Source organism: Mizuhopecten yessoensis, unplaced genomic scaffold (assembly GCF_002113885.1).
Source record: "Mizuhopecten yessoensis strain PY_sf001 unplaced genomic scaffold, ASM211388v2 scaffold10797, whole genome shotgun sequence".
NCBI lineage: Eukaryota > Metazoa > Mollusca > Bivalvia > Pectinida > Pectinidae > Mizuhopecten > Mizuhopecten yessoensis.
Genome location: NW_018408726.1, coordinates 1825991 through 1851174, shown reverse-complemented (window position 1 = coordinate 1851174; position 25184 = coordinate 1825991). Strand labels below are relative to the sequence as shown.

Sequence of the window (25184 nt, the reverse complement as noted above, 5' to 3'; positions counted from 1 at the left end):
CACTAATACAATCAGAAATGTAGGTTTAAATATTTTTATCGAATGAACAAAAATGTCCAATAATGCGGTATAAATTCTAGCATAATCAAATGAAAACATATACTATCAAAAGTTATGGTAGCTTGTTTTATGAAAAGTGTCTTTTCATGAATATGGTTGTTTGTGGTATGGATAGTCTCCTTGACAAAAACAAATGAAATTCAATAGGTTGGTAAGTTTTCCTTAAACGTATTATATGTTAATATATCATGTTCAACTTTAGAAATCACGCGGTTACATCTCTTTCGCATTATGAAGATGTGTATAAGTAGTCGGAATAATGGAGGAACACATTTTTTTTTTTTATGAACAGTCAAAAGAACAAGTTTATGTAAAAGATCTATCAAAATAGTCAAACGACACAAGAGGCTAATGTGCAAAGGTTGTTCCACTGTATATTCTCTTAGTTCATGGTAGTGGTCTCGAGAACGAACACGCCCCCTTTAATGCTAAATAGTCATGATCAGGTCAAATGTGTCTTAAAACAAACGTATGAGCAAATATCCCTTGCAAAATACGTCAGATTCATATAGGAGAACGGGTTAACACTTCTAAATAGTACGATTGCAGATGTAATTTGAATGCAGGTTTGTAAAATTGTCCACACTGCGATCAGTTTGCGAGAATAAAGTCATTGTCATTATCATTTGACTATTACATTCGTTTGTACAGTGTGCATGAACATGGTCCTTTAACAATCCATATTTCTCATTCAATGATGCCGAAACCTCTACGATTCAGCTGTTGCCTATTGCCTGCACACACCCTTTTTGATTCGAGTCCTCTCATCATCTAAGATTATATGAAGGATGGGTGTCTAGGGTGTCGAAAAAAATGTAAGTGGAGTGAAACAAAAGAGATACATATTTCAGGTCCTGCAATGACGACATCTATTCTGTTTTAGTTTTTACAAAGTTCCCTTAGCAAAAGACACCAAAATAATCCTGGCTTTGCAGTGATCCCCGCATTAGTCGCCTCTTGTGATAACCCGCATGGTATCTCTTCCCACCAAGTTTAAGGGGCAACCTCTCCACTGGTTGTGGAACAAGCAATTAAAAGTAAAACGAAGCAACAACTGAAAAATGGGTTTCTGCAATGGGTTGGAGAATATAATTTAATGGTAGACTATATTTTAATAGAATGTGTCTCTTTAATGAGATTGATATTATAATTTGATAACAGAACGTATCTCTTTAATGTGTTGGGTACATCACATGTTGATAGAATGTGTCTCTTTAATGAGTAAGCTTATATCATATATCACTTTAATGGCGCCCATGGTCACGTGGTATGTTGACCACATACCCCACGTGATACTGCACTCAGTGTTTTCGGGGCCCGATCCTGGTGTCGAGTTGCTAGTACACGGGTGGATTTGTCTGGAACCGGGCCCCTGTCGCCAGCTTGATGAGTACTCGGGTCATTGATAACTTCCCGCAGAGGATCGATTTCAAATTAAAACAAAATTATCCAAGAGACGATGCGATTTGTTACTCATTACCTTGGGTAGGATAGGACAGGGCCCTCTGATACACCTCCATACCAGACTGGCAAGGTACCGGCTGTAGGGGACAGAATAGGATTTCACGGACCTTGATACAAAAATGCATGCTAATTGGATGATAAATCATGTATGACATGTCGATGTACTTAAGTATTGGGAAGGTTCAGTGGATGCGTACACGAAGGCTGATCGGAGATTTGTAAATATAAGTGGCGCTCCGGTTCATTTACTGTTATTTTCATTTTCGTGTTATCAACTACACTTGGCAGATTAATGAATAGTTAAGTACTCAATGTAGCTGTATAAAGCTGCATGTGTATTTACAGGGCGTTTGCGTGCGATAGACCGTCGTTCCTAAGAACCCATATCCTACCAAATATGTCTAGCGGCGGATTCACAGAGGAATGGCTTTGGGGGGTTTCAAAATTAGCACAACCCACATTAAAAAGGATGTATATTTAAACTTTCACATTTTGACATCCCTAGTGGGCATCCCCCCTCAATGTAAATTTGATTACATTATTGCTCACAGTGATATATTAAAGTGTAAACAGTAAAATGCATTACTTTAGTTTACCGGTTTATCTCTTTTTAATTAGAATAACAATCCACCATCAGTCGATGATATTATTGTTTTCAAAGTTAAATCTCTTTCATAAAAGGTTAAAAACAATTAAAATACTACACCCCCATAACAGAAACTTTAACGGTTCATCAGTTTTAAAAATCATAATTGGTTACGTCAGTTTAAATTGAGAAGATGATTATAAAATAGTATTATAGAGTGAATCATATCTCATTCTCAGGTTTAACAACCAGCTAATTGGTGTGACTATTTGCATAAATTAACTTTTGTTAGCACATTCTTCCATTAAAAACCGAATTCCCAGCATGCATCAGTAACTGTTGAGATAGTTACGCGGGTCATCAGTAACTGTTGAGATAGTTACGCGGGTATTTACATGACTATGTGCTCACCTAAAACGAGATTTCTCGGGAATTTGTGTAGATGCTATCTAATGTAACTCCTAGGGTGGATCCAGAATTTAAATGAGATTCTCAGAAAGGTATTAAACTGTTACGCTGACTTTTGTGGCCTGAATATTTAAAGACAGTCTGTATAATTTCACCAGTTCTAACTCCATGTTGATAATTCACGCTAAAACGCGCCATTATGGTAAAATAATTGGGTATGAATAAATTTCGTGTAAAATAATGTATATTCATAATCATTAAGAACGATTTAGCCTGTATCTTACTGGTAAAAACTGTGCTTTGGTTATTTGGGAAATAACCTCGTGCTATTTTTCTAATAGATCAAAAACCGCAGCAGTAAGTTATTTGATTTCTATGTGACAAGGAAACATTAAATTACTGATTTTGTCCGATTTATAAGTTGCATATATGTACAGATTTGTTTTTTACCTTTAAAAACTTAACTTTACCGTGAATACTGCACTCGTGTCCCTGTGTACCTGTGGATACACAGCTATACCTACCTAAGGCTGCTAATGACTCCCCCATCCATCACCGCGATAGAACCTGTCTGGTGACAACTCAAATAGCCATTATTTCTCTTAGTACCCCTGTTCATCACCATGATATAAACAACCCGCCCGCTTTCTCACGACGACCATCATTAATCTAAAAATCAGTAAAAAACACTTACAAGCTGTGTTCGAGGATTTCACTTTGTTTCGTAAATTTAGTAAATATTATAGAAAAATTGTCAGATTCTTTATTTGTTTATTGGGGATTTTTAATGTTTTGTGCTATGTTTGAACGTAAAAAATCTGCTCAAAAAACCACCCGACTCCCTCAGGCTTTACTGAAGATTCGTGAGAGTTTCCGATTACAGTGACAACACTCGTTCAAACCGTGACTTAAGAAAAAAAACAATCCAAAGAACTATTCAAGCGACAAAACATAAATACAACATAAAATAGAAACAAACGAGGACTGAATTAAAAATTCGTGTTTATGACAGGTATTGGAAAAGGCATACAGACCTCTCCAATACTGACTAGTGTCAAGGGACTTGTAAATTATGAATGTTCAATAAGTCTTCAATATTTTATTCAACGACATGTTCATCTATGCAAGGTTTATCCTCCCCCGTCAAACCACTGGTATTATATTTCGTTCATTAACCAAAGGAGGCTGTCAATGATGACTCGTCGTATCACAAAATAATGGACAATAAAACGAGCAGCGCATTGTTCTTATCGCCGCTTCTTTGTTCTAGCTAAGACAAGCTACACTTGTCAGTGACTTGCAGACTTACACCGTTATCGCACTGGCATCGGGTTTATATGACGTAACAAACTCACATTAAAAATAAATTGTTTGTTTGTTTGGGGTAAAACGTCCTCGCAACAGCAAAGATCATATGACGACGGGGTCGACTTACGATGGGACCGCTTTAAAGTGTGATTCCACTGACATGTTATAACCTGGACACGTGAGCATGACACTCCATCATGTCATATTATACCGAAAACCAGCGAACCATGCAGTCCTTACTGCATAAATCTAAACCAGAACCAAAAGCAGAGAGCAACAAAGTCCAATTTCAAGTTTTGTGTTTTACGTCTTATTAACAGCTGTGGTCATTTAAGGACGTAACAGGTTGTGTTTTTGGAGGAAAACCGGAGTACCTGGAGGAAAACTACTGACCTGCGGTTAGTACCGCAGCCAGTACCTGGTGAATTCCACACGTAGGCCTCGAACTCATGACCCAGTGTTGGAGGGCTAGTATTCGTAGACCAATCCAACAAGTAAAGTGTACGGAAACAAAAGCTGTAAGAAGTGAGATAATATTGAACCCCAAGTGTTGTAATGGGTGCAGTAGATATACGTCGGTTGCTTCTGTGTCCCCAAGTTCCTAAGACACGAAAGAAAATTCCCAAAACCCTGCTGGGGGATCCCCATAAGTTTACCTCTCGCAAATCATGGGTGGGTAACAGCAGATAGTCCCTGAATTCCCAACCTGTAGGTGGGACATTTCCATTAAATCCATTCCAAAGAAAGCTGTTCTGTGCTGCGTGGCTGATTCAAATTGTCTTCATCTATAATTGTAATAAGACGTTGTCTTGATTTTTTTCTTTCTGTCTTCCTGTCCAAATATGACACTGATGTAATCGTCTCATCTTGTTTACCAATTGGTTTGTTTGAACACACCTCTCACATTGTAAACAGGTAGTTGTTGTGGATGGTGAATGTGTTGTGTTTCTCTAGTAAGAACGTTAACGTATTCCTTTTTTATTTGACGTTCATATCATGAACATATTACATTTTGACACAAGTCCAGTGTGTACTTCTACATGTATTATTGGTTTTTACAAAGTGCATACAACGAGTAAAATGAATTACTCAGATTCTGTGTAAAATTACTCCCAATATATATCGTTATCTAGTATAACACAGGTAGGATTGGTCTAACTGTTTATGGGTTACATTACCTTGACTTTTTATGGTGTCACGTGAGCACATTCTACACAGGCTAATGTCTACATAATTATGTAATTATCTTGGAATCGCTTCACCGATGGTGGAATTCGTAAATCCATATATCATAATTTGAGCAGATAATCTAAAATTGGAGAAATGTTTTGTACGATTCACGGACTACCTACAGATCTACGCATATTTCTTCGGGTTTGGAAGTATGTGTATGTACAGCTGATACAGCTGTAGTGTGGTCTAACCGGGGCCCACATTTAGCTGAATAACCACTAAGAATTATTGTGATAACGATTCTACCTTAAATCTATTGTCTTTACACATGTAACCCTACTCCTTGATTTGCTCGACTGTCGGGTTATGACGTTTTAATATGATTTACGACAAACTGACAGCTCGCTTAAAACATTTCTCTCAATCGAATCTAAAGATATTCGACACCAACTGCAAACAGCTCTCACGAACGGAAACAATCAGAACGATCATTGCTTTTTCAAAATGGCGACATCCGGTGATAACGGTTGCATATAATTAACGACGTCTGTCCTTCACACGCAATGGAACGGAACGAAACAGGTTGCGAATTCTTGATACATGTACTCATATGCTGAAAAGGCGTTCTAGTTTGATTGTTTTAGTCAGAAAGAACACAAATGTGTGATTCAGGTATAAATATATAAAATCCTACTTGCTCACTTTTGAAATATTCGCTAAGTGCAATTTCATTAATTTATGATACAACTTCAAAAGTGCATTAACTAAATCACTGGAATGGAAGACTACCTTCAAAATGGCTTTTTTTTCTTTAATAGGTTTTAAATTTACCCTTGCCTGCTTTTAAGATGTTAATGTCTCGCTTGGTAGATCTGAAGAATACTGTATACAATTTTACGCATTGAAAGTATGTCAAACCACCACGTCTGTTCAACGCCTTTTGACAATGTGAATAAACTTTGTATAAGTTTATGTTCAAAAGGGTTTCAATATCGCGATGTTATCTTCTTACGAAGTGACCATTATATCGTCTAATCTGTGTATTCCTATGACCCTAATAAGCTACACAACAATTGCAATTTGAATGCGTAACTGTTCAGCATTTAATACGCACTACAATACCGAACAAATGATACTTTATGTATGAATTTAAACAAGATGTCTGCCAGACTAAAACTGAATACACATTTAGCTGAGTCTATTCACTTCATTCATGGTGTGTTTCTTTCAATAAAACTAACTTTGTTCGGTGTTTTGAATTTGAACATAGAAGAGACGTTCAGCTCAAAAGCCAACTGTGACTTCAATTCGTATAAAAGATATATACTTATAATCTTGGTTGAGTATTTTATGTAATTAAGAACTGACACGGATTTACACAGATCCACACCACAAGGTAAGCCAGGCAAATTTTAAAATGTTAAAAAATTGATTTTGATATGGCTTAATATTTTGTAGAAGATTTAATTCCTGCTAAATACTTCCGTGTACTGCTTAAAAGTAGACAAAACAAAGTAAATTGTGACATTTTAATATACGTACAAAGGTGGATTGAAATGATTTTAGTAGAATAATTTGACTTTTATATAATTTCAGAAATTATTTTTTAGATATGTTGAAGGGACTATTTGAGTGTGTTCTAAAGCAGTATATCAAACATTTTATAGAAGTCATAACCGAAGTTTTGGTTCTTTTTACATATGTATTGATCTGGTTTGATAGTAGAAAGTGTTATGTCCTGATCACCGTCACATCGTAGAATTATACCTATTCTAGATTTAAAAATCTGGGATTTATAATGTCTTTAAGCCCAAAACACTAGAAATAAAGAACAACAGATACCAAGGTTTTTATTAACGTGACAAAGTTAAGTCTTTGTTATTTACTCTGATTTTACAGTCACAACACATGATATCATTGTCGATTGTTAGGCGAAGCACGCTTATTATTGTTCAGTGTGACGTCACAGCCAATGCTGGAATGACATCATGAGCTCGTGCTGTAAGGAGAAACATTTCATTTTCTTTTTTAAATCGTTAGGTAAGTCATGTGACAAACAGAATTTTAAACTCGTTTAAATTTCATCTGATTTTTATGAATATCATTTAAACCTATTTTAAAAATGTATATGTAATGGGAAATTAGTTTAAAATATGTTATATACGTTGTAAAATGGGTGACGTGACATTTTCTGTACAGACCGATATGAGTTTTCATACACTCGAATATGTAAATCCATAAGAATGGTACGGAATATGAAAGTAGCCGATTGGTCCTCCTCCAGTATGTTCACTGTATTGAGACAGATTACATGAACTTCACGAAAATAACATTCGGTGGAAATGTAGTTAATATTACGTAATATATCAACGTAGCGTAATTATCTATATACGTTTTATTCATAACAAAGATTTTTAAATCTGAAGTCAATTCGAGATAGACATCGTTCTTTATAGCTAACTGTTGACTCACAAGTGGCCAAACTTTTCATTCGAAGTACACGGGAACTCATTTGATCGTATAGAGAGCTGTATTATAATTCATTTTTTTCAAACGAAAGCTATATAACTAATTTGCATATTGTTTCTCTGTTTATAAGTTATGCTTAAAGGCAACTGTGAGTTTCGAAATATTCTGATTATGGATGTAAGCTGGGTAGTATGGCTGTATCACACCTGTACGTTTTTATTCTGGCAGTTCCACGAGAGCTGTGGTTTCTGTGATTACCTGCTGGTGTCCATGACAATGATTGGCACGCGAGGGTGTACATGCACTTCTGAGTGTAGTGCAGGTCCTCAAGATCGACCTGATATAATTGAATGACTGTTTGCATGTTTAAAACAAATCATCGTTTTCCTGGTTTTAACTACAGAAGTATCATTTACACTATGTACTAGTTAGTCAATTACCGAGTGTTTGTGTCTGGGGTTGATATTTGGACGTACTCACGGACCCAGTTCTTACTTAGAAATTACGCATTTAACACATTAAATTAACAATTAACTAGTGTGCACCATTTGCATATTCAAATAAAAACTCACCTTGAAACATTTTTCTTTACTGATGTTTCTATCCTTTAAATAATGTGTATTTCTTTAAAGGACAGGTTCCAAAAACGATGATTGGAATTCAACAAATTTGCATAGCGTTTAAGTACCAACTATAACATATGACTAACACGTTAACAGCATACTCTGTGCAAACCTAAATTTCGGTTCGTTCCGCTTCTTTACCACCTGTTTTTAACATCTTTAATACTTTGAATAATGTTTCTTGCATTGTTTTCATTTTATTTTGGATTTATTTTTATTGACATGAAGTTGACAAATATGACTAAAACTTACATATTATTATTTTGGTATATCATACCTGTCAGCCCCAAGCTAAACTGGAATTCGTTCCGCTTCTTTGCGCGGTTCCACATTACCAGACGGTCATACGAGCCCTCGCCCCATTAGACACGACTATCTTGCAGCACGCGATAAGTTGGGGCCAATCTACCCGCCAGGTATTACCGACGGTGGGTGGTACCAACCCTCCCGTGTCCGGTTAAAATGCGACCCTGGACCCCTGTCCCCCTTCCCGCCAATCTCAGACAGTTTTAATTGATTTATGAGTCAACTCTACAATATAATGTGTATTACAAACCTTGACATTCCAAAGACTTCAGCCCTATATTCATATATCGTGCAGTTTTCTTTGTGATATTATGCATGTTGATGTATTTATTTCAAATATGAATATACGAATTTATATGTTTAATATATGAGAGATTTTAATGCCATGTCAGTGACTTCAGCAAAAATACTTTTTATTTTATGATTTTATCTACATATGTACTTCTCTAATGTTCAATGTTATACAATTGACATATATCATAAATCGTCGTTCCCTCTATACTTACAATCGCTATTTATATACTATTTACGTCAATTTTTCTATTGACAACTCAACTACTGAAAGCACTTTTGGGAAAATACACACTTTTCACAACTTCTGACTCCCCCTACCGTCCCATTTCCTAACCTGATCGACAAGAAAAATGATCGAGTTATTTGTTTTCTTCTCATTATCTGGCAAGAAAAAAGGCACTATTTTCCCACAAAAGACAGCGCAATTAAGTCAGGAATGTTTCATTAACTGTAAAACCACGACCCTCCCCCTCCCTTTACTTCATGTGACCCCGAGGGGCGAACCCTACCCGGGTCTGTGACAGTGACACCGTGAACGCGATATCTTATCGTCAGGCGGGTAGCTGACCTGTTTCGCTCTTGGTGTTTATTTTTGCATGTTTTGCTCCGGAATAAGTGTTCCGATCTCCGCTCCTGATTTTATCATCGACATCAATATCATCCTAAGGTTACCACTGGGTAGTGTACTCCCGTGTCCATCGTCTTCTCACGGTATACCGTGTCGGGGTATGGTGGGGGTAAGGAGGGGATTGTCACTCGGGGCGTACATTCCTTTAAAGTACGTCTTGTTCGAATTCGCTGTTTGAAGTCTAAAAGCAGGATATGCTATATTGTATGATTAAAAAGAAAGAAGAAAAACAAAAAAAATAATTCAACCCCGCCCAAAATATAAACATGTAAAATTATATAAATAAAAATTCAAAATTAAATTCATTTTTTTTTTATTAAGTTATCAATTATAGACAAGTGAATAAAACTAACATTTAAACACATAGAAGACAAATTACACTTCTCACCAACTGAGATGGTACAATCATAATTCATAATTAATATAAGTCGTGTTGAATCTTTCAAAGTTTTGTTACCGAACTAATTGTAGAAAACCAAGAATCCAAGGAACTTCACAATGTTAATTCTTTTGTATTTCTTTCTCAATGATATAATTAAAGGAATCACACATATATATATATAATTGTGTTATTCGTGAAGCTACCGTTATTATTACTTCTTTGACCCATCATTGCTTCACTTACTGATACTACGACGTCGTGAGCCCCTCCCACCCAGAGCCCCCTTTGTCCCCCCGGAAGCCTTTGTGCTGTCAATGATTTGACGTACAGCTCGGTGTCACTTGGACATGCACGTATACCACGACCATTGTAAACAGTGGACCGAGCACAACCACTACTATGTAAGTGGCTATAGACATGTTACACTCACCAATGATGCAGAGCAGTAACTCACTAAAGAATTATTTCACAATGACTATTTAACATTATTTATGACTTTATCTTCACACTTCACACTTCCTTTAAAAGTCTTGCCCCACCACATGGGCAAATTGTAAACAAAACCGAAAAATTGTGTATGTTTTTGACCTTTGTTTGTTCTATCACAACATAATACTTTATAAGTTCTATTCGTTGATAATTCTAGAAGTGACAACTGATCACGTATGTTATTTTGAAAGCTTACTTTTTACGCTAACTATTGTGAATTTCTTTACAGATAAGGTTATCATTCTGTAATGTTTAGGTTCTATTCTGAAGCCCATCATACGTGTCTGGAGTAACATCACACTGGACTTCAAGCACTGTAAAGTTTGATATTTCAACGAACCTGTTACCCCAATCTTATTTATGTATTGAATATTCACGAAATCAAACGAAAAAATAGGAGTTAAAGTGTAGGTGAAACGTGATACTTCTTAGACTTGAAAATACATTGATCACCGTAGCCTAGTTGGTGTTGTGTTAGGTCACTGAGAGAAATGTCCAAGGTTCGAACAACGCTTGCATTATTCAGCTGCTGTTGCATTTTTTTAAAGACTTATAACCACGCGTATTGTATTCTAATTGACTTTACAGAGATGTCGACGGTTAGAGCTAAATGCATCTAGTCTTGTTTTCTTGACGAAGCATATTTTCTAACCATACTCGAAAGAGTCACAAATGTTGTGTTCTTGACCAAGGTACTTTTCCTGACCATAATATGTTAGTTATAAATGTTGTATTCTTGAGCAAATGCGTATTTCCTTGGTCAGGTAATGGAGATTTTCCCTTGGTTATGCTATGGAGAAATTTCCTTGGCCATGTTATTGAGATATTTCCTTGGTCCTGTTATTGAGATATTTCCTTATTCATGTTATTGAGATATTTCCTTGGCCATGTTATGGAGATATTTCCTTGGCCATGTTATTGAGATATTTCCTTGATCATGTTATTGAGATATCTCAATAACATGATCAAGGAAATATCTCAATAACATGAATAAGGAAATATATCAATAACAGGACCAAGGAAATATCTCCACAACATGGCCAAGGAAATATCTCGATGACAGGACCAAGGAAATATTTCCTTGGCCATGTTATAGAGATATTTCCTTGGCCATGGTATTGAGATATTTCCTTGGTCCTGTGATTGAGATATTTCCTTGGCCATGGTATGGAGATATTTCCTTGGCCCTGTTATAGAGATATTTCCTTGACCATGCTATGGAGATATTTCCTTGGTCCTGTCATTGAGATATTTCCTTGGCTATGTTATGGAGATATTTCCTTGGTCCTGTCATTGAGATATTTCCTTGGCCATGTTATGGAGATATTTCCTTGGTCCTGTTATAGAGATATTTCCTTGGCCATGTTATGGAGATATTTCCTTGACCATGCTATGAAGATATTTCTTTGGGCATGTTACTGAGATATTTCCTTGGCTATGTTATGGAGATATTTCCTTGACCATGCTATGAAGATATTTCCTTGGCCATGTTATGGAGATATTTCTTTGACTATCCTATGAAAAAGGTTTCCTTGACCATGCTATGGAAATCTTTACTTTTCAGCGTATATTGTATTCTTGATCAAAGTACATTTTGCTGACCCTACTGGACAGAGCCAATGTTAACGTTCCTATGAACAAGAAGCTACCCTGATGTTTTGAGCTGCTCAGCTTAGCTTGCTATCTTTATATGGAGTTTTTAATATGGGAGGGAGGGAGTTTTTGGAATTTGTGAGAATGCTTGGATATGTGAAACAAAGAGGACCTATCGAATTTTAAGTCTAGAAATGAAAAACATGCCATATTGTGTATCAAAGTGTTTATCATTGAGGAAGAACACAGTAATACGGTGTGGGAGACGTGATGCTGGTAATCTCAAACAAACGCTACCGACGTAGCAAACAAGGCGATTGAGACAAAAAAAATGATAATTGTGTATGTATAGCCAATATTACGAACATTAAACGTGTCACAATATACCCGACACTTATAATAAAATACACGTGATTGCCAGACCATGTCAATGTCTTTGTATCATTAAAGTAGAAATACTCACGATTTGGAATGGCATCCATATCCGGCACATATTACAGTTTTAATATTTCTGATTTATTTCTAGGTAATATTCAGGGTAATGCGTCTCATCGTGTTTTTCTTACATTAGGAAATTTAAATATATATACATCTATTAAACAATAGTAAATCTTATGTGAAGAAGTTTAGAAGTTTTCAGTAAAAAAACCATAATATAACTAGGAGCTTTCTCCCAATTTTAATCTCCTCCTCCTCCTCCTCCTCCTCCTCCTCCTCCTCAATAAGGGCTGTTTTATCACGACAGCGAATGTTAGCATACAACATACCCTATAATAGTGATTATACGTGAAAGGCCAAATGTCCACTGGACGAATCTGGATTTTACCGGTGAAGGGCGAATATTGACTAGGCGAAAGTTTCCCTGTATACAGGCAGTGGTAAAATCTGCCTGAATATGTGATTTGTCGATTATTGTCTAATTTTCATGTGACATTTTAAGGAATTTAGTTTTGTTTAACCAGAGTGAACAGTGTGGTTAATACATGCAGGTTTTCGGGCCAAACAGGTCTCGGATTAGCAAAGTCACGCTGTATTCTAGTATATATCGACATCCAGGGGATAACGACCACGAGGCATTTCACTTGTACATGCGTCAGAAAAGACAGTATCAAATTAAACCGCGCCATGCTTGATTAATGATACCGGCGATACCAGCTTTTCTCGGTCTTAATGTCTGATAGTTTTAAAAATAAATATGATATTCAGTAAGTATTTTAAGTCGATGTTATCGTCTCGATCTTCGCCTCACCTGACAATCGTCCTTGGTTTACGTAATGACATCAATGTTATCGAGTTTCTCGGCACACATCCCTGCCTTCCCTGGCCTGACGTACCGGCGTATTTATTTACAACTGACGGGAGGTTTGTCCATAAAAGTAGTTCTTCAAATTATGAATGTCATACATAATGAAATATTTCCAATGTCAACGAGATATTTAAAACTTATGTATTACATTTCTTTAGACTGTATTATCTTGTCTCGTCTGAAAGACGAAACTACATCAATTCCTTATAATGTGTACTGTTGTAGGGCCCCCTGTTCTCAAGTCGGGGGTCGGTGTTATATTGTCTGATAGTTCTCATTTCACTGTAATTTTTCTATTTCAATCACGGTTGGAAATGTTGGACAGGTCTGATCTGGGTGTTAGATATAAAGTGGCTACAGTAAAGTACCAAATATGGGCTTAATCATATTATCCACATTCAATATACATTTTTGTGTGTATTGTGACATCCAATGAAAATCATGCAAATAAGTCCGAAATTGAGGTCAGAGTTTAGGTAAGGATTTTCAAGTTGTTGTACAAATCTTTTTATAATTGATTTTGTTTAAAAGTTAAGTCTTCAGATACAGCTCTGTGATTGGTAAAGTACATTTGTAAGTGACTTTTACCTGATCAAATGTGTCATAAGTACAAGGTAATTAAAACACGTTTTTTGAGAAAACATCACTTAACATGGATATCATTGAGCTTAAATACTACGACCGTCTGTCAGAGGAAGGACAAGGATGACTTAATCGATGTCATACAAGATATGACTGAAAACGGTGGCATGTAGACTTTTGGCATTACCAGATATTGGACAGGAGGTTATGTCTTTGAAAGTTTTGATTGATTATAAATTTTAACATTATTCTATTTTAAAATGAAAGTTAATGTCTTAGACAAAACATTTTGGTGTTTTTTAAGGACTTAATTCGAGATGTCTATCTCCACAATATCAAAGTCTAAAACACTGCTATAACTTTGTGCCGAACCACTTATAACCCAAAACTTTAACAAAATCTTATTCATCAATCTTAAAACATCAGATACATATATTATGGTATCAGATATCTTATTAAACTATGCAGTACCCGGATTTAACCCTTAATGTTTATTTATAGAATACGTAGAGCCTGTCGAGTTTACCATTAAGACCCGTCATTTCGGGAAGACCTATCCCGGTCCCGATAAAATTACCCCCAAACCATATACGTAGATACAGCCCCATGGGAGATGACCCCTAGAGGTCGATTTCGTTTGATCCTCAGGTGTGTACGTCGTCATTTCTAGTTACTTCGGGTGGCTGAGTTTCTGGTCGAGGATTATATTTCCGTCTGAGTGAACAGGACGATTTGATGGTCCATGTTTTCTAGAGCTGTACATTTAATATGGCCATTTATCCTCGTTTTATGGTGTCTGTGCGCTCTGCTCTCCGGTTTTATATCTCCCTCGCCACTCAGCCGTACCCAAAATCGCAAACTTTACAACTGCAATTTGCATCTTTCATTTTTTCGTTCCTTCAATTACAGCTCATCCGTATCGTGTGTATACTGCTATTTGCATCCTTCGTTCACTTCATAGATCTTAATCAATTCGTAAATGTACGCCTTAGGTAAACTTTATCAACAACATGGTCTTCCGCTACTGTGTCTGGAGTATTGATTGATCCATGCTTCCTCCTCCTACTCAACTCCAAGCGTTCTCACAAATATTTGTCTAATGATAAATTATGATTATAATGATATACACGTATTCAGGTCTGCTTGACGAATCTTGTGATTTCGCTGAAACATTTTTGGTAACTTTTTTTCATATATTCGTGAAATCTAAATAAAGATAATATCTAGAAATACAAATAGGGAATGATACAGAAAGCCACACATTGTAAAATGTCACTGACCATATTGCCATTCCGTTAATTTAAGACCCGTCAGTGGTTCTAAGGTCAAAATAATGAACATTAATGAAAAGAGTGTTCCGAATGTAAATCACTCGTAAGTCTGTAGTCAGTACAAATGTGCGTATTACCTCATACGTTTATGTGTTTACACAATTAGTTGTGACGTGCGCAATTATTGCTACGTCACTGTTCTTCTCTAGTGCGTCAGCTTATTTTATGTATAATATTAGTAGCATTTATATTGGTATATAGCAATTATATAGGGACGATGTACTGGATAGGACATATAGGCATTGTGTTATTATAAAATGTTCATTTTATTAAAAAATTTGAATTTAAAAATGTTGTATTGGTCATTTGTAACTGACGTAAGTTTCATATAAAACATTAATAATGATAATAATAAGATACAATATTTGATATAGCGCCCTATCTAGCTAGAACAAGCCACTCTAAAGCACTTTACAATACATAAATATACAATTTAAAAAATCAATACAATTAGCATATACATAAGTCAATATAAGGAATTCTCAGAAGCTGCCTTATCAGGCGCTAACTACTACTCCTATGCCACCTGGCTAATATCTCCCTGCGTGTGTGCTGGAGATGTATTGTGTTCTGTTTGCAGTGGGACCGTGCTTCCAATGGCATCACTGATAGTGCCACCTCACTTGAATGCTACAGCACAGATACCGCAACATTCACCCCAGACCATGTTATCCTCCACCTAGGTTGTTGGAGTTGTTAAATTTTACAACGTTTGGCAAAAGCAGAAAAAAAGTTTTCGTAAACTTTCATTTGACATAATCCGTGACAGGAAACATTCCAATTAGAGGGTAACAGCCAACCTCGAGATAGAATTGATTCATATAGCAAAGCATTCAAAAGGTATCTCATTTACTCATTAAGATGAAGAACCACAAAATATTTTTTGTTCGCTAAAATGTATTTTTTATTAATATAACACATTTTCAGTACATTTGTTTTCTTGCATGACTCTCTTCGTATGCAAAACTGTCTAGCATTGCCATCCTCTTTTTGGCGGTGAAGTAAAGACAATGCTTGTTTATAATAAAAGCGAAGCATTTAGTTTTGGATGTTTGCTGACGAAATAAATTCTCGAAGAAATGTAATCAAGGTTCTGGATAAGTCACAATGTCCGTAGAGGTGTTATTTGCACGAGCTTGTAAACTTTGACCACAACATTGGCCGTACTTAATAGGTCCAATTCTGAGTCAACACGAATAGTCACTGACCATATATCTGACAGTTAAATGTCGAATATACCATGTATACTGACCAGGTACTTGTTTATTTTTAGACACTGCTATTAAGAATTTGTCACATATAGCCACAAGTATCCATAAACACTGGGTCAGTCCCACAAAAACAAACGCATTGTTCGTATATTGACATTGTACAAGCATTACCAATTCCAAAGGAATTGATGTTTTGACAATAATAAGCCCTTCAAAAGTTGGACGGGTGATTAAATACAAATATTGATCGATTGTAATTATTGATTTTAACCGATCACCTTTTCGACTATTTTCAAGATATCGTTAACAAGCAATTGTTGAATCTCGCACTCCATGTACAATCCCACAGTTCCTCAATGTTTATCCCGACTCATTTATTCCCGTTGAAACACAATCTGTTAAATTATTCACATCCTATCATGGTTATTGCAATATTTTAGATGACAAAATGAAATTTAAGTAAGTGCAGCCAATTAGCTATTCTATAAAGCTATGGAATTCGTACCTCGCACAGTATAATTTACATACATATTCATAATTCAAACCTGAAATAGATGAGAGCCAGTGCTTTTTAGTCCTCATTAGCTGTAATTTAACTGTGACATCTCAGCTTCCTATCCATTTAGTTTAATATCAATTCAGTTTCTGTTTGTGTGTCATTTTGTTTTAATTGCTTTTTAAGCAGATTGCATTTCTGGTATGTGTCAATAAGTTAGTTTTTTTGTTTGTTATTTTACAATATATCCAGTTTGGTCATTTTCGCTTTGGGAACGTATTTTGTTATGCAAATGGAAAGGATAAGGATCTGCCAGGACTTTGGCAATGATTGCTAGTGATAATTAACAACGCTTGTTTATACCCACGTAATATATGAAAACCGATAATTGGCCGACGTTATGAAAAACATAGTCAGGCATCTTTTTGATATGAAGATTTTATATAGCAGTATTACAGTGATGTTTAACAAAATTTAGTATTTTATCAATTTTAGAGTTGCAGATACAAAGTTTTGAACTATGGGATTATGAATAAGTAAATTTCAAGTACGGATATCAACAAAGTACATAGAAGATATGTATAAGGATGTAAGAATGGTATATTAAAAAATAACCGAATAAAGAATAAGAATAAGTATCACCGTCGTAGAGGAACATTTATTTCAACTTAATAATATAGTCAGTAACAAATAAATTACGGTGATTAAGAAAACTCGCGGAGGAGGAAGAGTACCTGCTCTAGTGTCAGAACTTGAGTGATGACATATATTGTGATGTGTGAAAACTATGTCAGGTATCGTGGGCAGGAACGACAGACATGGGTGCCAAAAACTGGCCCTTCCCGAAACAGGTCACAGCATAGGACATGTCGCCGTCACGTTTAGTTCTGAGAGCAGGCTGTGTGAAATACACAAGGCAAAAATATGACACATCGCCAACATACGACAAAAATACCCACCAACAAACTCAAAGTATATACACAACACAGGTGACATCGAAACTAAAGGAAAAAATAAAAAAACTATGAATCCCCAAAAATAATGTATTCCAGGAGGTGAAGTGTTTCCGACACCACATGGGGCTTCCGTGATGATGTCTTATGTCAAAACTGGGAAAAAAAGCAGTGATCATCTTTGAATGTAATGGGCACTCTAATCAAGGCAGAAAAAAACTGGTATATTTACTGGTCAATAGAGTCAAGTCCTGAAACCTAGATAAGGGTATTAGGTAGCGCATAACATGTAGCAAGAAACAAACATTACAGAAGTTGTATCATTTACGGAGATTTACACGAAGGAGAAGGAAATACGAGATGCATGTTGGAAGTTATAATGAAACCGTTTACATTTGTAAGTATTAAAAACACTAGCATGAGAACAATAGGTCAAGATTATGAAGGGGCGACCTGATGAAAAGAATAGGATACATATGATAAATATCAAGGGCTGATATCATTGCAGTATATGAGGCAAAGAACACAGAAAAAAACCAATGGCGAATTCGGATGTTTAACACAAAGCAGCCGATACGAAGAAATGGGGTTTTGGTTGAGACCCAAAGGCTTCAAAGAGCAAGTTAAATGAACATAGAGAAGTAAGGGCTTCAAAATACACGATTTTCTTGTGTTGTGGTGTTAGAGTAAAAATCAGTTCTGAGGTGTACATGGTTTGGGATGTGAATCATACTTTATTCTGAGTATAATACTTTTAACTTGGACAGATGGTAGGCAGTCTCAGGGGAACTTTATGATACTTTCGGTAAGAAATCCATGATGCACTACCATTTCTTCGACTTTAAACCTAAGCTGTACTCTTTGATTTTTATTTACAATCAGAGCTGTGTTCATGTGTCTCTTTCTGCGGTGCTATAGATAAAACACAAAGCTCTGTTGTTTTTAATAGGATTATTAATACACATTTACTAACTTGCTAGACAACCGCATCGATCAGTAAATACACGCCTATAGGTAACTCTAACTGGTATTGTTGTTTTAATTTGAATAGTTGAATGGAAGTGCCAAATAAGCACTTCAGGGATGTGCAGATAAGATACTTCACGCAATTGTTACTGATTAAATATAAGAAAATATGCTGACAAATAGTGAAACTAGGCTGAAGTCTTCATTCTGATATGATCTTGAACTATTCCATTTAAGAGACATGCTAACTCTGCCTGAAGGTAAACTAAATAAACAGTTCATTGTGCTATATACCCCTGTTAAAATAAGGATCTACTGTAAATAAGAGATGCTAGTTCAATATGAGAGCTATATAGGCAGGAGTAATCTAATACAAATATTAGAGAGCATTGCCTGCTCTCGGGTAATGTTTTGAAAGAAGATTAGGTTCACAAATGCATTCTTCTTGAAAAGCAAAGTCGTGCATATTATAAAACTACTCATTGTCCATAGGGGTAAACGTAAATTATGTTACAAACATTTATAAACATTTTCAGAATATATTCTTCCTGCATGAATACCGCCTCATAATCTTAAAATCAAAATTAAAATTACTAAATAACTAAAGAAAATATGATAATGTGAATTATTAGTTGAACAATTAGTTTAAAAAATCATATTTCACACGTGAAATTCTAAAACAACAAACTATCTAAGGAAACTGAACAAGATGCACTTTCAAAAAGTTATCTGGTTCATAAAATTTATCTTATGGCAAAAAATGGCATTGTTTACAAATATAGAATTGGTTCACAAAATGTGTAACAAGAATATCTAATTGGTTCATAAATTTATATAAGACACCATTTATTCTCATAGCAAGAATATCTAATTGGTTCACAAATTTATATAAGACACCATTTATTCTTATAACAAGAATATCTAAGTGGTTCACAAATTAATATAAGACACCATTTATTTTCATAACAAGAATATCTAATTGGGTCACAAATTTATACAAGACACCATTTATTCTCATAACAAGAATATCTAATTGGTTCACAAATTTATATAAGACACCATTTATTCTCATAACAAGAATATCTAATTGGTTCACAAATTTATATAAGACACCATTTATTCTCATAACAAGAATATCTAATTGGTTCACAAATTTATATAAGACACCATTTATTCTCATAACAAGAATATCTAATTGGTTCACAAATTTATATAAGACACCATTTATTCTCATAACAAGAATATCTAATTGGTTCACAAATTTATATAAGACACCATTTATTTTCATAACAAGAATATCTAATTGGTTCTCAAATTTGTATAAGACACCATTTATTCTCATGACAAGAATATACCTATATCTACAAACTGCTCATGGAAATAAAACGTTGATGCCTACAATCCACTATGGTAGACCTAATGTTGTTCCCTACACCCGTTTAAACCTGGGTATAATTTGCCGAGCTGGTATGTGAGCGAGTCAGTGGTGTTGGCCGGCGTTCAAGGCTGTTGGTTAGTTCGTTGATAGGGATCTCTGTGTGGGTAACTTAACCGGTAGGAGATGAGCTCGCGATAGCACGTTGTGTCAGAATTTAGTCGTGAAAGGATTTAATAGCGATCGTATCTTCGTGTGTCGCAGTAGTCTACATATCTAGACCCAATCTCTGCCATTTCGGATCAGTAATTAGAAACAATTATATCCCTCTGATTTTTTTCCTCCTTCCTTCTCTAACTGATATGAACGTCGTAGAGTATTTGAGGGCTAAACCATGTACTTTTTACAGCTAAAGGAGTTTCCTGTTCTGTGAATTATACTTATATAGCTTACATCGGATATGTTTTTAATCTTTTCATGTTTTCTCAGTAACATCGGATTATTTACATAATGTATATTTTAGTGAGATATACCACCTGTTACTAAAGTAAAGCTAACAAGTTGATGTCTTAAAATATGTGTACCTCTTTGTCATTGTTCTGCCAAGAGGTAGAACTGACAATTGTCTTTGTTTGAAAAAGAATGCGTTTTAAACCTCTATTGCTTTACTTGTTAGTAATGTTTGCAATATGATAATGATGATTTGTTTATGAGATTGTCATTATTGTTCTTTAAAGAAATAAATATTTTCAATACACGATGTATTACTTTTGTCTGCAAGATAATGACATTTTGTGTATGTATGCATTCAGCCTATTTCTTTGTTCAAGTAAGAAAAATATCTTTAAACTTGTTATCTAGAAAACGTAGTTCTAAATATGCCATTGTGATGTAAATGTTGATGTCTTAAATATTTCCACATTTCAGTTGTAAGATTCTAAAAAAAGAACAAAATCTTTCTGCATTTCAAATTGAAAAATGGTCTTAATAGGAATCTAAATTACATGTATGTTAAGTAATAAATTATATTTTTAGCGAAGATATGGATACCAGGTAATTGTTTCTGAAAAGCTGTAAGTAATATATCTTTATTGTGATATAACACGGTGCTGTACAGGCTTCATAATTAATTGTCTTAGACATATATCTAGCTGGTCTAATTCAATTTCCTCGGTCAGGAAAGAAAGTCCAAACAATTGTTTCTGGTTTTCTTGTATTGTGCATCGAACTTCTGTCTTTATTTTCACTATTATTGGCTGTATCGACTTAAAGTTCATAGCCTACTCACAAAAGACACGTTCTCATTTAACCCTGTAACACATCAATGAAGTGTTGTTTTTGCACAATCACCTCGTCAACCACGAATTACATTTATGAGGAGACTAACTGGATTATACATCCAGATTAAGGATATCGACGGTGCGAACAAACTTGTACAGAATGGATAATGTTCTCGCCTGAGATCGTACTCAAACCGCGCAATATATTAATCTTGTTATTGCAAAAACTCAAGAGTTTAATGAAATCAAGTAAGGCAAAATGTATAGAAAGAACGCACCAAAATTTTCGTAGCTTCTATGGAATAAATCGGGCTTGAGATTGAAAGGAATCGATGCATGGGGAGGGATTCGCTTTACGTTCCTTATCATATAGCGCTCCCTCTATGTCAGGATTAGGACAAGTTTTTATCTTCAAAAAAGCAATGTTCATACGACCATGCGTTTTCGTATATTCTGTTCACAATTAGATGAGACGGTCTGCTTCATTAGCTCGGCTGTTTGTATCCAGTTTTCGCTACTCTGACAAACAAGCTGTGCAAATACGAGATTTTTAATAAAATCATTCTCCCATACGCTACAGCAGAACAAAAGGCAAACGAAAATGTGGTTTTTGCTTCTTTTATTAAAAAAATAAAAGTCAATTATTTCAGCATTAAAGAATTCAGTTTAATCTTCCAGTTTCTTTTTATAGGTTCTGAATCCAAGCAATAATCCATGAAAAGATTCTGTGAAACAGAAAATTAAATAAAACTAGCAAACGACGCTAGCTGTAAACGACGTACTGTAACGTTAAGAGAAACAGAGAAAATACAAGCAAATCAATCCGATACCTTTAGCTGGTGCGTAAGTCTGTCTGTTCATCCGATACATCCTGTCACAACTTCTGTTCCACCAGGGTGTCTATTTTCTGAGATGTAGGATTGATGATGAGTATTTAACTGTCATTGAAACAACAAAGACCTGTCTCTAAGCGGTCGGTGTGTTCTCTTTTGTTTAATACAGGTCTGGTGGTTCTAATTGATTCGATTACATTTCTATGTCTTTGGGTTTTAGTGATTACTTTCAATTGTCAGTAAATATCTACTGATCACTCCATGTTTAAATTTATTGGAATTATAATAACACTCACTATTAATCAAGCCTTTTTATACTTGATCAAAGCTATTGTTTGTTGAAATTTGTTTTTATTACTATACTTATTAAATACGTAAAGAATATGGAAATGGTTTAGTGAATTTTTTTTCATACCATCTTGAAAAGGACCAGTTCGCTCTAAAGTTCACACAAATAACTTGCATGCTCTTCAAAAACCATTGAAAAGCCGTATATAGTATTTGACTGTATATTTGTACTCAAAGTATAGCCGGTTTTTAAGTGGTCATATTAACTTCAAGTGTAAAACTTAAGATATAAATTTTATAAGCATTTAACTATAGTGCTGGGTCGAAAGAATACCATGTTATATTAATAAATATTAATAAATATATCCATGTACATTTGAATTCAGGAAAATTTTTTAATATACATTCTTAATAATGATATATATAAAGATTAAATGATGGACGTCTGATTACAGGACTGTCATAAACAACGCCTAAAGTAGACTTTGTATATAAAAGTTATACTACTACTTACTTTACATTATAATATATAATCCATGCCAATAAGGAGATAACAAAGGTCAAAATAGTTATATGTTTTCTAAAGAAATGTATGCAGAACAGATATTATCTATGAAAGGGATTCAGTGCATCGGAAAATACGCCGTTACAAGTTTATCCAAATATCATACACTTACTATATGGACTTAAAGAATTGTCATTGATAGGGTCTCTCTAATACTCCCATTAGCACACAGTGACGCTATACAACTCTAAGTATCGCTTTACATAATTTAAACTCGTTAAACGATTCGTTATAGAGAAATATACAATAAAGGCTCATAGGAAACCACGTCTAAGTGTTTTCTTGTATAGATATAGCTTTTCTGTGTGTAGCCGTTTTATACACACGGGATAAAAGAAGTTATATCTGTGTAGATTCTATATATACAAATACACTTCTACTTTTACTAGCTAAAGAAAACACATTTAGCGGTTCAGGTATATGTTTTGTTGATGAAATGTTTACAACATCTTTCTTAAATCACGATTGTAGTATGTTGTAGTTATACCGTATTCTTTATTCTCTAGCGATCCGGATCATCACGCTGTTGACTCTAAAGAATAGACTGTTATCCCGTCTGCGCGAGAGTATTATTTTGTCGACAATGGTCCAAACAATATGGCCGGTTTCCGGTGTCTTGCTCATTGTTCAAAACACTTTGACAACATCGTACTTTCATTGTAAAAACGCATGCTGTATATCTGATAAGGCACTGGTGACAGCAAACGTTGACGCTGTAACTGAGAATTAGGTAGCGGAGGCGGAGTAAGGGTTAGCTTTTCTATAGGGGAGAGAATGTTATGAGTTTCTAACACAAGATAGTTTACAAGCGTTCTAAAGACTTGATTGTGTTGACTCTTTAGAAGTTTGTTGTCAGTAACTGATGGTTTCATCACCTTCACTCAAACAGCTCGTTGTGATTCCCGTCAGTAAAAAATAAACACAGATTCATGCATTAAAATAACAGATGACATATTTTTTTCTTCGCTGGAATTTTGAATAATATCCTGGAATTGCCTTTATGTACGAATAAATCTGACAGATAGAAATTTTGTATGGTTCATGACGTGTAGTTTTTATACGTTTGATGTGTATTTTTCACAATACGTGTTAGTCTAAACTTATTAGTTTACAAATTATACTGAACATGCCTGGTAATTTTTCTTTTAAGTATTTAGATATGGAAAATATCATATGGCTGTAAAACCAAACCAACTCTTTTGGATCAGCAACTATATATCCATAACAATACAAGTCCTTCATAATTTTTTTTGTCTAATTCCCGTTCTTTCTTATAGTTAACTCACTCAAAATCATACACTAACAGTATTTGTCTATCCTTTCGTTTTTTTATGAAAAATGATGATGATTTTTTAATAAAAAACATTAAAAAGAAAGCATTGTATAAAAAGAGCGTCTACGGAAGCTAAGATTTACGAATTCCCAGACATGTTTATGCGGCCATGGTCAAAAACATTTATCTATTTCGCCTTTATTAAATAACAGTGTAAATGTTGTCTTAGAATTGGATGTCTTGGTTGTGCGACTTGATGTGAACTTGATGTTAATAATAAAAGGCCAAGTATGCGTGACCTACAAACCTGAAATCCGAATGTCCTGTTTGTCCTTCGAGGCTAATCGATGGTGGATTTATTATTCAACGAAAAGGACATCAGCGGCATCTTATCTGAAGATGATATTCATCATAAGTGAAAGATGAATCAATAATAAACTGTGAAAAAAAAGATAAAAAATCCATTTTGTTTAGACATGCTAATTTTATTTATTCCTAACTTATATGATTTATTCTTGCTATCGTTACAGGCCATTACGATCTCGTTTGCGATTCTGACGTCATCAGTCTTTGAGGTAAGTTGTCCTTGAATTTTGACGCTTGTTTTCTTTTGATTAATGGTCACTAGGCCAAACGTTTAACAGACACTGATGGTATTTATCGTTTAAACGAAAACCCGTTAATGAATTCAAAGAACACAACACTATATATTTATCATTTAACGGCGGCATCGGGTAACCTTCCTTTCGTATGTATATTAATATCATGCGAGTTTCTTCCTGTCTTGTCAAGTCGTCTATCATGTTACAAGACAGCCACTAATGTGAACTTATGATACCATTCTCATGGTATGTTCATCTTAAGTAACTTTGGGAAAAAATATAACATAGCGTCAACGCACAAAGGTATAACTGTAAGTCTACACAAACCAACCCGTCCCTT

The 25184-nt window shown here is 35.0% G+C and overlaps 1 long non-coding RNA gene across 1 annotated transcript in view; it reads left to right on the top strand.

Moving 5' to 3' along the window:
* The window catches only part of LOC110462449, a 93418-nt gene extending 68601 nt beyond the window's left edge, over positions 1-24817 (top strand). The window contains exon 3 of the long non-coding RNA XR_002464285.1: positions 24773-24817. This is a non-coding gene — a long non-coding RNA (uncharacterized LOC110462449). The remainder of the gene's footprint in view (positions 1-24772) is intronic.
* Positions 24818-25184: the final 367 nt, after the last annotated feature.